Source organism: Haliotis rubra, unplaced genomic scaffold, assembly GCF_003918875.1.
Source record: "Haliotis rubra isolate DU_JTF1 unplaced genomic scaffold, ASM391887v1 Scf1088, whole genome shotgun sequence".
In the NCBI taxonomy this organism is placed as follows: Eukaryota; Metazoa; Mollusca; class Gastropoda; order Lepetellida; family Haliotidae; genus Haliotis; species Haliotis rubra.
In genome coordinates, this window is record NW_025764990.1 from 119,027 (window position 1) to 136,005 (window position 16,979).

Below are 16,979 nucleotides of genomic sequence, written 5' to 3' on the forward strand. Positions count from 1 at the left end.
AAATGTTACATGTCACTGAGTGAGTGAGTGAGTTATTATTTAACGTCACATCGGCTATATTTCAGCCATATCGTGACGAGAACACTTGACATTAAAATAGAATATATATAGATAGTATAAAAACCTGCCGACAAAGACAGTAAAGCACATGTCACTGAATCTTGGAATGCTCTAACTTGTGTGGAGTAATTGAGTGAGTGAGTGACTTTGGTTTTACTGCACTTTTAGCAATATCCTGGCGGGGGGACACCAGAAATGGGCTTCGCGCATTGTACCCATGTGCGGAATAGAACCCGGGTCAACGGCGTGACGAGCAGACGCTTTAAGCGCCGGTCTACGCCGCCGCCCCTGATTATTGCAAGATACAGATATTTGGAAAGTAATCTTGAGTAAAGAATTGGAAGCTGCGTCAGACAAAACTGACTTGTATCGACTTCTTACATAACAATGATACTGCAATCCTATTTTACCGTGTATTTTCAGTTGGAAGTTAAAGACGGATTTTATACGTTACCTACTAAAAGCTAAGCGTCCATTGAATATTGGAAAGACAGACACCTTTGCTCAGTCTTGAAGTAAAAAATGTTTTATTGGTTGGTTGATTTGCTGTTTAACGCTGCACTCAGCAATGTTCCAGCTATATGGCGGCGGTCTGTAAATATTTAGGTCTGGACCAGATAATACAGTGATTAACATCATGAGCATCGATCTACGCAATGGGGATACGGTGACATATCGTAGCCTGAAAACCAGAGTGTACTAAGTCACAAAAACCTATTTCCGAGAAATTCATTCTTGAAATTTAGGACAACAATATCTTCTAAACGTTTCAATCGAATTCTTTCCAATTTTGCACATGCACGTGACATGTTACACATTATCAAAAAATATCAAATTATATGCTCAAACTATTGAAATAAATAAGAAACTCACGAAAAATGATTGGAGATAGAACATTTGACCAAAGAAGTGTCCTAAGTGTAAAAAAACACAGCCAAAACTCAGCTTTATTATTATTATATCGATATTTGATTTTTATTTCTTCACTACCAGGTTGTATTTTTGTCTTTTAAACCTGTTTTACTTTCATAAGTACTATATTTAATTAAATAAAGCAGAAAACAGAACAGAGTTAAAATGTTCCATTTCCATGATGACAATCACTTCAAAATTGGTAAATCTCAATGTCACGTGATCAAATTGTGCTTGCTCATTAGTCAATAGACAACTTAGAACACTCGAAAATTAACAACATGTGAATTTTCATGGAGATAGAACAAAGTTTGTGTTTGAAAAACAACTTTCAAAGCTAGATAGCACTGTAAAAAGTTGCTAGAGTAATAGATTATGCTCTAAAACCTACCTTAAGCATACTAACTCTAATTTTGTCAAAAGTGGACTTAGAACACTCTGGATTTCAGGCGACGATATGTTGATTAAGTCAAGCGAGTCTGACCACCCGATCCTGTTAGTCGCCTTTTACAACAAGCATGGGTTGCTGAAGACCAATTCTAACCCGGATCTTCACGGGTATGGTGCAGATGGTAAACTGTGGAGAATCATACGTAGAATATACCATCGATACTGTCGTTTGTGAGCATTGGGGTGTTTGTGTTTTAATTGTGAATGGGTTGGTCAAGGTCGTGTGTTATCTGCATCTCTATTCACACTGTAAATATTTTATGTGTTTCACTTACTGATTCTTGACGTGGGCTATTTAACCATGGGCAAATGTAAGCATACACATTGATGAATGCGGGAGTGGACAGTTTACTAGCTTTCCGATTTATCAATTGTTCAACCATGGATAAATAATTACGTATGGGAAAAGAACAAATATTCATAAGGCTGTTTAAAACTAGGCTTAATTCAAAAGTATATTTTTTGTAGCTCAGTATCTATGTGCGCACTGAAACGATAATGCGTATACGTCCACCACTATTGTTACTAAAGATGACGTCAAAAAATAGGATGACGTCGCAAACGTAACCTTACTTTCACCCATGACTACGTGTTACGTCTCCCGCTATTGTCTCTAACTGTAACGTCATACACTTGATGGCGACATAGATACTACCTTTATGCACCTATGCACTCACTTTGCATTATACATCTGAAGAGCCGTTGAATGGCGAAAGATCTTATGCAGATATATGAGTTTTGGCGAGAAAAGTGAGTGCGTTGACTTTAAACAGTTAGCAGTATGCAAATGATATGTGCCAAAGGTATGACGGCATGAAATATCATACATTGCAGAACTGAACGGCATTTGGACCACGACCAAGATCAACAGTCGTGGCAATATAAAATCGACGACTTGGAGCCCCTTATGTTCTGATGATTTCTACTTTCTGACATATTATACCTGGCTTGGAAACTCAATTGAACGTTACAGGCTCAAAGGTAATACACTGGAGAGACAGTCTGGACAGAAGCCCGTTGCTGAACGGACGTTTGTCCCAAACACGATTGACACAGGGCGTTGTCTGAGAGATGACAGTATGAATTGCATACATATATTCGGAAAGATAATGCGGAATCAAAAATATATATATCGTGTGTTGCATGTAAGCTCCTACCGGGTCCTTAATCCAAGCCAACTGGTTGAAGAAAGGCAAGAAGACATAACACAACAGTATGTATAACTACGTTGTTGTCTATATTAGTTGTCACCACGCTGACAAAGTAACTGTAAATGGCGCATTGTGTCACGGTAATATAGCATTATTCCCTTGTAATAATGTTCGCTGTTCATGAGGAGAAATGTCGTTACATGAAACGTTTTATGAGCAACAACATTCATGTCGTCAAACCTCTGAAACCCTATGCCTGACTTAAAATATGCTTTTCAGGTCAACAGAAGAAATAGCGTTGGCCGCCTTGAAGCAAGGGTCCCAAATAATGTTGTTTCCATCAGACAAGGTTAACGATTTAAACTGTCAATAAGACCCCGCCCTCTCAAAATGTAATGGTGGAAAGAATGCGCAAGTGAACGTACTCCATAATCAATGCTATCTGAAAATCCTTACAATTATGCTTAACAGGGTCAAATCAGTCTGTGTTTCTTGATTAAGCATAACCTAAAAATACAACTGATTAATGTTGCCTGTACATTTCCTCAACAGTAACGAACGTGCGGAAAACTCTTATTGTGACTGATGAGACATTTGTTCCAAAACTTGGTGATCGAGTTTCTTCAGGCACATCTCTATTTTCAAAGTCCACTTGCTGTATTCACAACCTGCAACCCGCTAAAGGTTCACCTTTAGAAAACAAAATATGCCTGAATGTATATCTGCCATATACATGAGTTCCTCTTTGCAGAGTTATTCCTGCTCCTGCATTCAAAGAATGCGTATTTGCCTGCAAATGGAAGTCTGGAATGGGTCTCTATCTCCCTCAAGGCAAAAGGTCTGCAATGAAAAGGTACTCCATCCAGGCTGACGAAGGTGCATTCTCGTTGAAAGAGTCTGGGGAGGTAGAAGGACTGAAGGACGTTCTGGACATTAAGTGGAATTATGATGGCACATTTGCTATTGCCATGTCTACTACAACCTTATATTTAATCAATGATAAAGAGCAAGTGATTATTGAAGTACAACATAAATTGAATGGAGTGTGTGGACTTGTGTGCACTAATACATCCATTTTGGTTCTTAAGAAGGACAAGGGTTTTTCATTCCTACATGTTCTGAAATTCTGATATAGTTTGTGAAACAACAGCATGTGCATTATAAGGTAAGTCGCATGTTGTGTGCCTGTTGATCTCGACGCCAAGTAGTGTAACTGGGGTTTTGGAACTAGGGTTCATGGCTGCACCCGTGTGAAGCTCCCGGTTAAAATCTGTATTCAGCAACCCATTCTTGGCATAAGAGTGAGTGAGTGAGTTAAGATTTATAGTCACATTGGCAATGTTTCATCGTGACTCTAAAAATATATGACTTCATAATACACACAATCAAACCATAAACAAATGTCGACGAAAGACAGTAAAATAACTACATTATCACAGATAGAGAATTAAAACATTTTTGTCTGGACAATACAACATACAAATCGGGCTTGAGATCACCAGTCACTGAAGGTAGATCACCATACAGTATCTTTGCTACCTTCATGGAGCCTAGTTGGGTTTACACCATCCCCTCAGCCACTGATACTTTAAGACAAATAGAGTCATAATTATAAAACACACATATTCTACGATTAAGAAAGTGGTAAGTTTTAATTTTACTTCGAATGTAAAAGGTCTTACGTACCCTCTCAGGAGGACAATAATTTTACGATACTTTAACCCCCTTTGAGGATACAGCCACTAACAATCTCAGTTACCAATTTAAACTTCCAAACAGAAAAAAAGGTATCTATTTACAATACACATGAATCAACAATTTGCAATTAGTTCAAGTTCTTTTTAAAATTCAATAATTAAATGAAAATTAACATATTTACTATTTTGACACTGAAATATTTATCCCTTGTGATGGAAAATCAAAATAGCCAAGCAGGCCATGCTTGACCGTGTTTCTTTTATCACAAGGGATACAAAACGGAGGATCTTCACCTTTTAACAGGTATTCATGATTATATCTAGTATGGCCAATACGACATCGTCGCATAATGACCTCTTCAAATCTGGACTGACAATCCAAGTAGGTGTAACCGATAGTTGGCTTTATATGATGTACTTTATTGATACCTGCTTGGGTGTCCCACTTCTTTTACATCAGATCACGGATATACGATCTAATGGTAGCTTTGTAATCTGACTATGGGATCATAGTATGGAATAAAAAGTGGTGTCACAGATTTGTTGAGTGCTGCCGCAACAGCAAAATCGACCATTGTGTTCCCAGAAATTCCAACAGGACTGGGTAACCAACAGAGGACGATGTCGCATTGGCCAGTAGCAAGATCATTATATAAATCAATTATTTCGATTAAAAGTGGACGCTTAAAAAATAAAGATTTTAATAGCCTGAAAGCACGAAAGAGTCCAAAAAGATTAATTATTATATTTTTGTTTATATTTATGGTGTTTTTGACTATATGTAAGGGCCGTGGATATAGCGTTGGCTTCTGATGAAAAATAAGATATACAAACTGCACAGTGTCAACGCAATGTGCAGTAAGACGAAACAGCTTCAGTTTAAAGACAAGGCTGTGTATCATACCCTGCCGTACCAAAATAGAAGCCCCACCAGTTGCTTTATCTCATGGAGGAGAGAAGAAGTGATAATCACTGCAATGTCGAAAATTCAAAGTGTCTGTAGATTTTAGGTATGTTTCTTGGAGACATAATGCTGACGTTTGAAAATCCTGTATGAATAATTGTATTTCGCTGAAGTTATATTTACGTCCTCTGTTATTCCACTGCACTATATTGGCCAAATGATCAATTGCTGGTCGTAAGAAGCGACCAAAATGGGCAACCTGTTTACCGTGGGCTTCGCCCCTGTTTTGGTGGAGGAAGGAATCCAGTGGTTGTGGGAACCAGGAACCAGGAACCGTGTGCCTAACACAACCTTACTTCACCTGAACGGGTAGTAGAATGGGCCCGGTTCTCTAAATACGACATGATAGTGTATCCCCTATAAGAGAAAAATCTATATAGCATGTGCTTCACTTTGTTTCTCTCACCACAATGGACAAACTGGACGATCCTCTGCTTTCAACAAATACTCATGAGTAAAACGTGTATGACCAATTCGACGTCTTCTTCCGACTTCATCGTGCTTTGACTGACAACCCAAGTAGGCACAACCTAATTTCAAAACGTTTGACTATACCTTCTCGGGTAGTCCACTTAGATTGCATCAGCTACCTGATGTATCTAATGGAGGGTTTAAATCAATGTAACTTATTCGTAGTGGAAAGATTGATTTCTCAAAGAGCTGCTTTCGGTGCCTCATTAGCATCCGTGTTACCAGCAATGCCCACATGACTTGGTAACCAACAAAAGACGATTTAGAACTGACCAATTGAGAGTTCTTTGCACAATTCTAAAATACCTAGTATGAAAGGGTGGTTTGAAGGTGAGCCGTTAAGTGCCTGAAGACAGGAGAGAGACTCTGAGAAGATGATAAACTGCGAACTCGTATGTGTAGATTGGTGCTGAGCATATTCCAAAGCTATTTGGATGTAAGTGAGGGAGTGAGTAAACGTTTATAGTAACATCGGCAGTATTTCAGCCACATCTGAATCACCAGGAACTGAAGGTTGGTCACCATACCGGGGATCATGGGGACTTACTGGCTTCAACTGCAAAGATAGAACTGTGATCAGGAATCCTGGAAGATGTGAGTTTAGATCGTCGACTTAAAATCTTGCAAATATCCTTGGAACAATCTGTGAAATTTGAACGATGAGAGTCATATTTAGCACGCAATCGTACATATTCTTGTTCATGAAATAAATTGATTTGTGTCAGATATATTAAATTTCAACGCCAGGCCTGACTATTTGCGAGAGAGGAGTAGACAAGCCAGTTTGGGATATTATATCTAAGTCGATATTAGCATCAGTAATCTGGGGCTTGATCCAAATTCCAAGTGGAGGGAAAAGCTTGGGTGTATTTTGAAGCAAGCCTTTGTAAAGAGTATGGAAGTCACAACTGTAAGCTATATTTGATGGATCTGAAAGTATTCGTAAAATAAAAGAACACATTTGGAGGCTCCATCGTATACTATCGAACCATAATATAGTTTAGATCGAATAACGGTGAAGATCGGTTGCCTGATCCACGCCCACAACTTTGAGCAGATCAAGTGCCTTCAAGGACTTAGTTTTAAGACATTATATATGGGGTGAAAATCTCATGTCTCATCTATGTTCTTGTGCCACTCTTGAGAAGTGAGGCTGACCAAGTAAAAACCCAAGTGCGCCTGATTCAGAATGGTCTTCTATAAAGAGACAAATGACAGAAATTCGAGAAGATCCACATCCATGATACTACAGGCTATTATGAACTGATATAATTATTCAAACAATCTAAATATGCCGTTTCGACACTATACATAGATGAATAAAATATTGAAACATTTTTATACTTGATAATAATAATATTTTTGCTAGGGTTAAACCGACTCTAATTAGGGTTAAAGAGTATGAGGTGAAACAACCAGGTGAAACGACTTGGGGTGAAACTGCTAGGGTGAACATGTACTTAATGATAAAGGTGGATAATAGCTAGATGCATCTGAATGATATTTTCCATGCTTAGATATAGCAACAACAATTGCATAACGCAACGAAGGGGTGAATTTTCATAAAGTCCATATTTCATTTAAAAAATGTCCAAAAGTATTGCAAGCCATGATGCCCCCTCAAACCACCAGCAAGTTATGGTATTCTAAAATGTTAGTACAGTGGATTTGCAGCGAAACTAAGGAAAAATTATTATAAATTTAGGTTTCACGTCCAAGATTTGACACCATCAGCATTCTGTCTGCAGGGAACTTTTTCTGAAACAGACAGGTCCGTTTAGTTTACGCCAGTTGGATGCTTATAATTATTTTTCATATCCTGGCGACAGGCCCACGGGAGAAACTCCAATCGTTGTTATGCAGGTTATTATCCATACCCCAGTAACATTTTCAACTAATATCCATTTCTTCTCTTTGATTGGCATTCTAGAAGTTAAGGAGATGAAGAATGGGGACAATGTTTATGGATATACAACTTCTTTATTCTGTATAGGCGACGTTTCGACATCGATTCTAATGTCATTGTCAAGCAATTGGTGTTTTGACGACATTAGAATCCACGTCGAAACGTCACCTATTCAGAAAAAAGAAGTTCCATATCCATGAAAATTGCCTTCATTTTTCAACTAATATCCATGCTGTTGCAGTATGACTTTCTCTTCATTTTGCCTCTACATTAAGCTCGCCATACAGTCTGCCTTCACCAGCACTTTAGCAAACTGATCTCCAGCCTCTGTATAATCAACTGCCCATACGCTCTTATTGTTGGTGCCTTAAACGGTCATAATTACACTAACACTAAAGGTGAAATACTGGAAGATGTCATCTCTAATGATGACTTGTACAATGATACAATGACGATTCTTGAAAGCACGTATTTGCACGTACTCTTCTCCTCTCTTACTGTAAGTCCCCATGGTCTCTAGTTTGGTGATCTACCTTCAGTTGTTGGCGATCTATAGCCTATTTTTATATTGCGTTGTCCCCTACAGTTGAAATGTTTTAGATTTAATTACTAGTTTTAAATTCAAATCTGTGATAATCTAGTTATTTTACTGTCCTTAGTTGACAGGTTTTTACAGTTAACCATTACTTACTATGTATAAAATTAATTTTCCTCGTCACGATATGGCTGCAATATTGCTGATGTGACGTTAAATTTTAACTCACTCACTCACTCACTTCTCCTCTCTTGCAGCCTCTACCCTCCTCAGTGAATTTGATTGGTCAGGCCACACTGACCTTTGCGAAAGTGACAACTTCCCTACTAATCATTCAGAAATAAATCCACTTGATTATCCATCATATACAAGATCGGATTTGTCGAAGGCTAACTGTTCCTTACATCAAATTATGTGCCAATCGGAACTACAATCTGAAAGTGTCATTGATGTAACTGGTCCTAGTCAGGTATTTTCTGTCGTTTTAGATTAAAATAGTTTGTGCGTGCACACCAAAGTCGCGTACAACTCCATATATGTGGAAGACATAGGTTACTGCAGATTGTAAACGAAATGAAAAGCGAGGGAAAAGTCGTTTTAGATAAAATAGTTTATGCGTGCACACCAAAGTCGCGTACAACTCCACATATGTGGAAGACATAGGTTACTGCAGATTGTAAACGAAATGAAAAGCGAGGGAAAAGTCGTTTTAGATAAACTAGTTTATGCGTGCACATCAAAGTCGCGTACAACTCCACATATGTGGAAGACATAGGTTACTGCAGATTGTAAACGAAATGAAAAGCGAGGGAAAAGTCGTTTTAGATAAACTAGCTTATGCGTGCACACCAAAGTCGCGTACAACTCCCACATATGTGGAAGACATAGGTTACTGCAGATTGTAAACGAAATGAAAAGCGAGGGAAAAGTCGTTTTAGATAAAATAGTTTATGCGTGCACACCAAAGTCGCGTACAACTCCACATATGTGGAAGACATAGGTTACTGCAGATTGTAAACGAAATGAAAAGCGAGGGAAAAGTCGTTTTAGATAAACTAGTTTATGCGTGCACACCAAAGTCGCGTACAACTCCACATATGTGGAAGACATAGGTTACTGCAGATTGTAAACGAAATGAAAAGCGAGGGAAAAGTCGCGTACAACTCCACATATGTGGAAGACATAGGTTACTGCAGATTGTAAACGAAATGAAAAGCGAGGGAAAAGACATTATTATTATTATGATATAGAAATGGAGAGTCATTGATATCAGTAATGCCCCAACTCGTATAACTAAGAAGTAAAGTTATATAATTAATTATTAATGTATGTAGATAAGGCGTACAAGTATAGATCACTCAACGGACAATTTAACTGTAGCGTATAGAACTATAATTGAAATCAAGTATCAAAATTGTCTTAAACGAGTCAATGTTAGAAAGAAATTGACATGTGAAACGTCAAGCTATGTTTTCCCCGTGTCGTTAGATATGTTCATGTTCATCTGAGGAAATGTAGTCAGTTGACAGGACACACACAGCAGCAGTATGACTATAGACTACCATGTCAAGTTATTCTACACTGAATGTTTTATCCCTTGTGATAGAATTCATCACCACAGAACACTTTTGACCGTGATCTTTTCATTACAAGGGACACAAAGCAGAGGAACCTAACCGTTCAATAAATAGCCATGTTTCTCTCGAGTGTAAAATGTGACTTCGTCTTATTATGATCTCCTAAATTATGGACTGCAAGCATATTATATGGCTCTGTGCTTCAAGTCATTGTATTAAGTGTATAATGGACTTGGCACATACGTCTCCACTCCGATGATAGAATATCTTGCTTTGACTGATCACTGAAGGGATGTTCGGGCAAAAGTCAAGAGATAAGTGTTTGCTTTTGTGACGACTTCTTCTTTTTTATGGTGGAACGTTTAACTGCTGTAATACCCTGGTGTTGTTCACACTTTTTAGCCAATGAACTATCATTACGAGATATGTTTAGATTTCTATCGGTAGTAAATAATATTTTTAAAGCCGCACTCTCACATACACTCTCAGGCTGGAAAAATAATTCTGTAGTAGGTCAAGCCCATATTCAATCCAATAGTTACCACCACTATCTAAGTTCATAATCATATTATATTAAACTTAAAACAACACCATATCAAATTTTATCAAGGAACTCAATTTGCATTTTAAAAAAACAATAATTAAACGAGAACATATTCTGAAACAGTCCTTCATAAAAGATGATCATAACTGTCAAGAAGTACTCATCTGTGATCATTTTAAACCAATCTGATTTATTGTCACAGCTATTATTTTCTTCTTTCTTGCCTAACATGCGTTTCTAAAGAGGCGTCGTTTGGTAATTTATTTATTTCCATTGCTTCAAAATTTACAATATTTATCTGCTATGCCACATTTGGCTCTTTACGTGTCCATGTTAAGGAGTTTGTGTATTATTAACAAATAAAGAGAAGATGTATTTGTTCAACATTTCAGGCTTCCTTTGACGTAGATTTCAAATAGTTCAAAGCAATAAATGAGGGTATTTGGGGTTAATAATGTATCATATATAATTTTCAAATGTCGTACACAATCAGTTGTATCGTACATATATAAAACATACGTGAATATTTATTCCCAGAACATAGAAAATAAGGAATGTCCAACCTCTACCTTTACCTTTGCATTGATATACACCTTTCTGTATATTGCATTCAAACCATATCAACTGTCTTTTCAATGCTGGGGCGGTAGGGTAGTGAGTGAAATGGCCTTAATAAAGTGAAATTAAGTGGATCTTTTTTAACTTTCAGTTAAGATATGGTGTGAATGACGAATAGGGAGGCCTGCTATCATTTGGAACAATGAGCAATCCATTTCCACTAAAACGGAAACTTTGATGGAGTGTGAGATGGTTCACAATAGGTTCATGTTCACGCCAATGATGATGATAATGTCCTGTGGCTGTTCACATCACTGGACAACCAGGACTCTCTCCTACACTACATAAAAAACAAGAAGGAATAACTTTTTTTCATCCTGTCAATTTTACCACTAACGGTATGCGCACGTGAGAACAAGGATCTCTTTAAGAATAACTTGAAGGATATATTTGATCTCTACAATAATGAAAATGAGCTAACAGTTTACACACCTAAATCTGAACATTGCATTTCATTTTTTTAATATCTATCAAAAAGCTGCATTAATGAACAAGAGAGAATGAATTTAGTGGTGAGTGAGTTGTAGAGCAATAGGCAACGTCAGCAATATTATATTTTAGCAATACTGTGACTGTAACCATAATATACACTAGGTATACATAAATAAGAGGATATAGAACCTGTCTATAGAAGGACAGTGCAATAGATATACAATTTAAAGCTATTTCCTATCTTCAAAACACACTACGTTAGGACAAATGTACACTCACAGCGGGACTATTAGTTTACGCTACATCAACTTCCTTTGAAAATAAACTACTAGCAATTTCAGTTATGTGTTTATTGTACCAAATGAAAATCACCGATAAATTACAAAAAAAAGTTTTCAAAATTACTTACTAATTCAATGTCTTTTGAAAACAACATAATGAGAACGTACCTCCCATTTAGAAAGTTGTCAAATGTCACATATGTCACAATTCGGGATTCTCTGATCTAGTGAGGGTTCGAATCCCAGATGGGACTCAAACTAAAACATTTACTAGAACTTGTCCTTCACGGAGAAGGCAAATTATAACATGCGTTATATGTTTTCCCCGTTTTTTTTTAAATGTTCAATCACAATTGAAAAGAATGGATCATGTTTATCTGAGGTAAAGTTATATACTGTATTCATCATATATGTTTTAATTTTTGACATGTTGAACAGTTGCTTGAAGTAAAAGGTTGGTCCATGTGTATTTCTTCTAAATCTCTGCAATTTTGGTGTCCCACGCCGTGATATTGCTGGAATATTGCTAAAAGCGGCATAGAATCAAATTCACTCACTTACTCACTCTTAATCTCTGATGTGTAAACGTTACACTCTCGAAGTGAGTGAGTGAGTAAGCATGTTTTTACGCCGCTTTTTGCAATATTCCAGAAATATCACGGCGGGATACACCAGAAAAGGGCTTCACACATTGTACCCATGTGGGGAATCGTGACTGTCTCAAAGTTATTTACCAGTCGCAATTATGTATATATTTCCAACACACCAAATGTATCATTTTAAGATGATCTTTGTACGATTCATTGGTCATTACAATTCAACAAACAAGGTCTAACAAGCCGGATGTCTAACTTATGCCCCAATGCCGGGCTCGTTGCCCCATCTTTTGCAATACTATCTTGTTGAGCGTAGTTTTACTTCCGGTGTCAGTAAGAGATCGTCTCCTCGAAGCTTACCTGACCAAACGTCAATCGAGTCCTACTTGTCTCAAGAGAAAGACAGCACCTGCATATGTGCAAGGTGTGTGACACGGCTCACTCTTCTGTGACCCGTGAAGATCCGGGTCGGAGTTGGTCTTCAGCAACCCATGCTTGGTATTGTCTGCTGTGGAGAATTGCGTCGCACTAGCATTCCCGAAGCGTGTATTTCCTTGTTTGAATCCTGGACCACGCTTCTTGTAGTCATCAGTTTCTCACGTTCTTCTGATGTGATTGATACAACTACTCTTTAAATGGGGAAAGAAGTGAGTGAGTTAAAATTTATCGTCACATCGGCAATAGTTCAGCCATATCGTGACGAGAGAACCTTATACAGCAAAAAAAAATGTGAGATATTTCTAAAAAGTTATAAAATCCTGTCGCCAAAGGACAGCACAACAACCAGTACATCCCATTGTATTTAAAACTAGTTAGGGAGCATATAAAATAGTAAACTGTTAAGTGACAACACAATGTAAAAATGGGCTATAGATCTACAACTGAAGGTAGGTCACCATACCAGAGATCATGGGGACTTACAGTGCCTTTGCTACCTACATGGACAAATGAGGAAAGGAACATTAGTCAGGCATGTGGACACCACCTTGTATTTCATTCCCGTGAAGATCCGGGTTAGAATCCTGGACATTCACGCTGTCTACTAGATCTATTACCAATATAACGAATCCAATCAAGAACACTGACGCAAATCACCCGTGAAGGTCCGGGTTAGAATGAACCTTTAATAACCCATGCTTGCCGTAAGAGGCGACTAACGAGATTGGGTGGTCAGGCTCGCTGACTTGGTTGACACATGTCATCGTATCCCAGTTGCGTAGATCGATATGCATGCTGTTGATGCTGTTGTTGGATTGTCTGGGCCAGTGTCAGTTATTTACAGACCGCCGACATATGGCTGTAATATTACTGAGTGCGGCGTTAAACAACCAACCAGCCTTGTATTTCCTTGTATAGATGAGAATAGTATGCCACTGTAACTGCATGGCGATACTTATCAGTCTCTTTGGAGCTCTAGAAATTGCAAGTTGGCACAACCACGTTTATTTTCTGTCCTGGTATTTCTTCAGGTATTACAGTATATATAATTCAGCTAAAGGTGAGTAGATCAGTCAGCTGGAAAGACGAATCAACTTATCTCCCTTGACACATTAGACGTTGATGGCTGTGGACTCCTGTCTCATGGGCCCATAACGACCTTTAGTGCAATAACGGTTTAACACGAGAAAACATTGACTACTTTATTCATCAAATGATATTCTGGTTTATTAATGAGCTCAGTATTTAAAAGACATATGTGAAAAGAAGCAATGTTACCTTGAGATTGACAAACGTTTCAAGACATTGCTACAAACTGCATTTGATGAAAGTGGTGTCAACAATCAAAACTAAAATGAACTATTTTGAAAGCAAGAGACTGACAATTCAAAACAAAGAGGCATAGATAAGAAACCTGCGACAATCAGCTTTGTTCTTCAAGTTGGTTCAGATGCATTGAAATATAGACAGCCTGTAGGGGCCGCCACAAATCTGGCTGTTGTTGCCCTCACATGGAGTGTTGCACTCCCTTTCGTTCCTGATAGTATATCTCACGTTGTCGTAGGAATTTCCACAGAAGCATTCGTCATAATGCTGGAAGAAAATGTGCCTTTGTCAATATGCTGTGGTTTGGTGTATAAAACTAAATACTAGTCGGCGTAGAGACTTCCAGTCCCCATCGTCATTTACATCATGAATACTTCGTTGTAGCTGCTCCACACGTAGATACACACTAGTGCTTTCGCCTGTAGCACTGACGCGTGTCAGTAATTGGCCAAATGAACGAAATTGGCCGTTCGTAACTCAAGGCATTCCTGTGAGACCATCACCCTGCATGAACTTTGTCATGCACGAACATTATAAACTCAACAACAAAAGTTCTTGAGGCACGGATATTTTTTAATGAATACTAACTTTTGTATACAAATCATCAAAAGAAACTATCCAAACACATCTGTCAAGGTAATGTTTGCAAATCATTAAAAAATTATTTTCCACGAGAAATTTAGTGAAGAATGTGTTAGACTGTGAATATTTAAACCTGGGTAGTGGAGAGAATGTTTCATTCCTGATAAATACACGTTGAAGGAAAAAAAAAATAATTTCTCAGCAGAATTAAACAATTGTTATGCCAAGGCTAAGAGAAAATGAAAGTCGGCGAGTTATTGGAATGCTCCAATCCGGTACTCCACAACGAGAAGTTGCTTGCAGATTCAATGTCCATCGAAACACAGTATGGAACTTGTGGCAACGACACCAACAGACAAATCACGTCAGAGACCGTCCTCGTACTGGTCGAACCCCGGTAAGCGACCCGACGTCAACGGGATTCGACATAGACACCTCCGGAACGGCTCTCAGGCAGCAACAGTCACGGCAGCAACCATCCCTGGACTGAGGCGGATATCACCAAAAACCGTTCGTCGACGTTTAGGGCGTTTTGGGACCATCGAACGACGCCAGTCAAGACGGCCGATTTTGACGTTACAACATCGCCAACGACGTCTACAGTGGGCAAGACAGCATGTGAGATGGACTCAACGTCAGCAGAATCATGTCCTCTTCAAAGGATGAGTCCAGATTTTCGCTTCACAGAGCTGATGGCCGTGTGCGAGTTTACCGTCGACGTGGCGAACGTTATGCTGACCATTGTGTCATGGAAATTGATCGGTTTGGAGGCGGTATCGTGATGTTCTGGGGTGTAATTACGGCTACACACGGAAGACAGACCTCCTCATCATCGCTGGTAATCTGACAGGGCAGCGATATCGCGATGAGGTTCTCCAGTCAGCCGTTTACCGTTCATACGGCAACATGGACCAGGGGTGACGCTACAGCAGGACAACGCCAGACCGCACACAATCAAGTGCTTGGTTTCATTCAAAAGAGACACCTCCGTTAATCATTTTTCATTAGTTTGTGAAGAGTTATCCCCCTTAGTTTACCTGCTAGGAAACATTTTCAGTGATCCTCATAATGGATGATTTAGAGAAGAGGAAGTTGATTTTAGAGTATTATAGCAAGGACATCAGATCAGCTAAAGTTATTTCAAGTAGAACAGGCATCCCTTCGTCCACTGTTTATCGTGTTTTAAAAAATATTGCAAATGGATATGGCATTGAGCACCAAGGAGGCGCAGGAGGGCCAGAAAATTGACTGTCGGTGACAGGAGGCGGCTTGGTATTCTTGTTTCTAAAAACAAACGAAGGAGTTTAGAAAACTTAAGGCTGGATATGATTGATAGAGGAACTGTGGCTGTCTGTAAGGAGACCATTAGAACTGAGCGGCATGCAATGGGTTGGCAGAAAAGTCGAGCATTCCATCACCGATCATGAAACCTGAACAAAAGGAGCGAAGGTTGAACTGGTGCTTACAGCATAGAAATTTTAACTGGGACAATGTGATTTTCTCAGATGAAACTTCTGTGTGGATGTTTCCTAATACACTGAAATTCAGGACCAAACAAACTGAAAAACCTTTGTATCAGCGCCCAAAGTACAGTCCGAAAGTTAACGTGTGGGGTGGCATATCTGTGTTAGGGGCAACGCCCCTCTGTGTATTTGAAGGGAATATGAACAGTGAGCTGTACACAGATATTCACGAGGGACATTTACTCCATCTGCTCACGTGTTCTATGGAAAAGTTTGGATTTTCCAGCAGGACAACGACCCAAAACATCGTTCAAAGCATTCACAGGCCTGGTTTCGGACCAAAACTATGACATTATTAGATTGCCCAAGCTATAGCCTCGACCTAAATCAAATAGAAAATGTTTGTGGACTTATGAAGGAAAGCGTCAATACAAGTGAGTGAGTGAGTTAATATTTAACGTCACATCGGCAATATTTCGGCCATATAGTGACGTGAACAAGGTAATTTATGTCAATATAAAAAACAATAAATTTAGAACATAAAAACCTGTCATCGAAGGACAGTAAAAATACTAGAGCATCACAGATATAAATTTAAAACTAGTACACTATCATAAAATTATATCAGTAGAGACAGTACAAACTAAAAACGGGCTATAGATCACCAACAACGGAAGGTAGATCACCATACTAAGATCCATGGGGACTTACAGTACTTTTGCTACCGGCATGGACCCTAATTGGATTTACACCATCCCTTCAGCTGTTGGCGATTATGCTGAGTTTTAGCCATTATTAAAAATAACAAATATATTACGTTTAAAGGTTTGGTAGAGCTAAATTGTCTTTAATGTTTTGGGACTTATGTACCCTCTCAGGGGGACTATAATTTTACGATACTTTAACCCCCTTTGCGGATACAGCCACTCACAATCGCAGTTGCTAATTCGTACTACCGTGTTTAAAATACCATTCA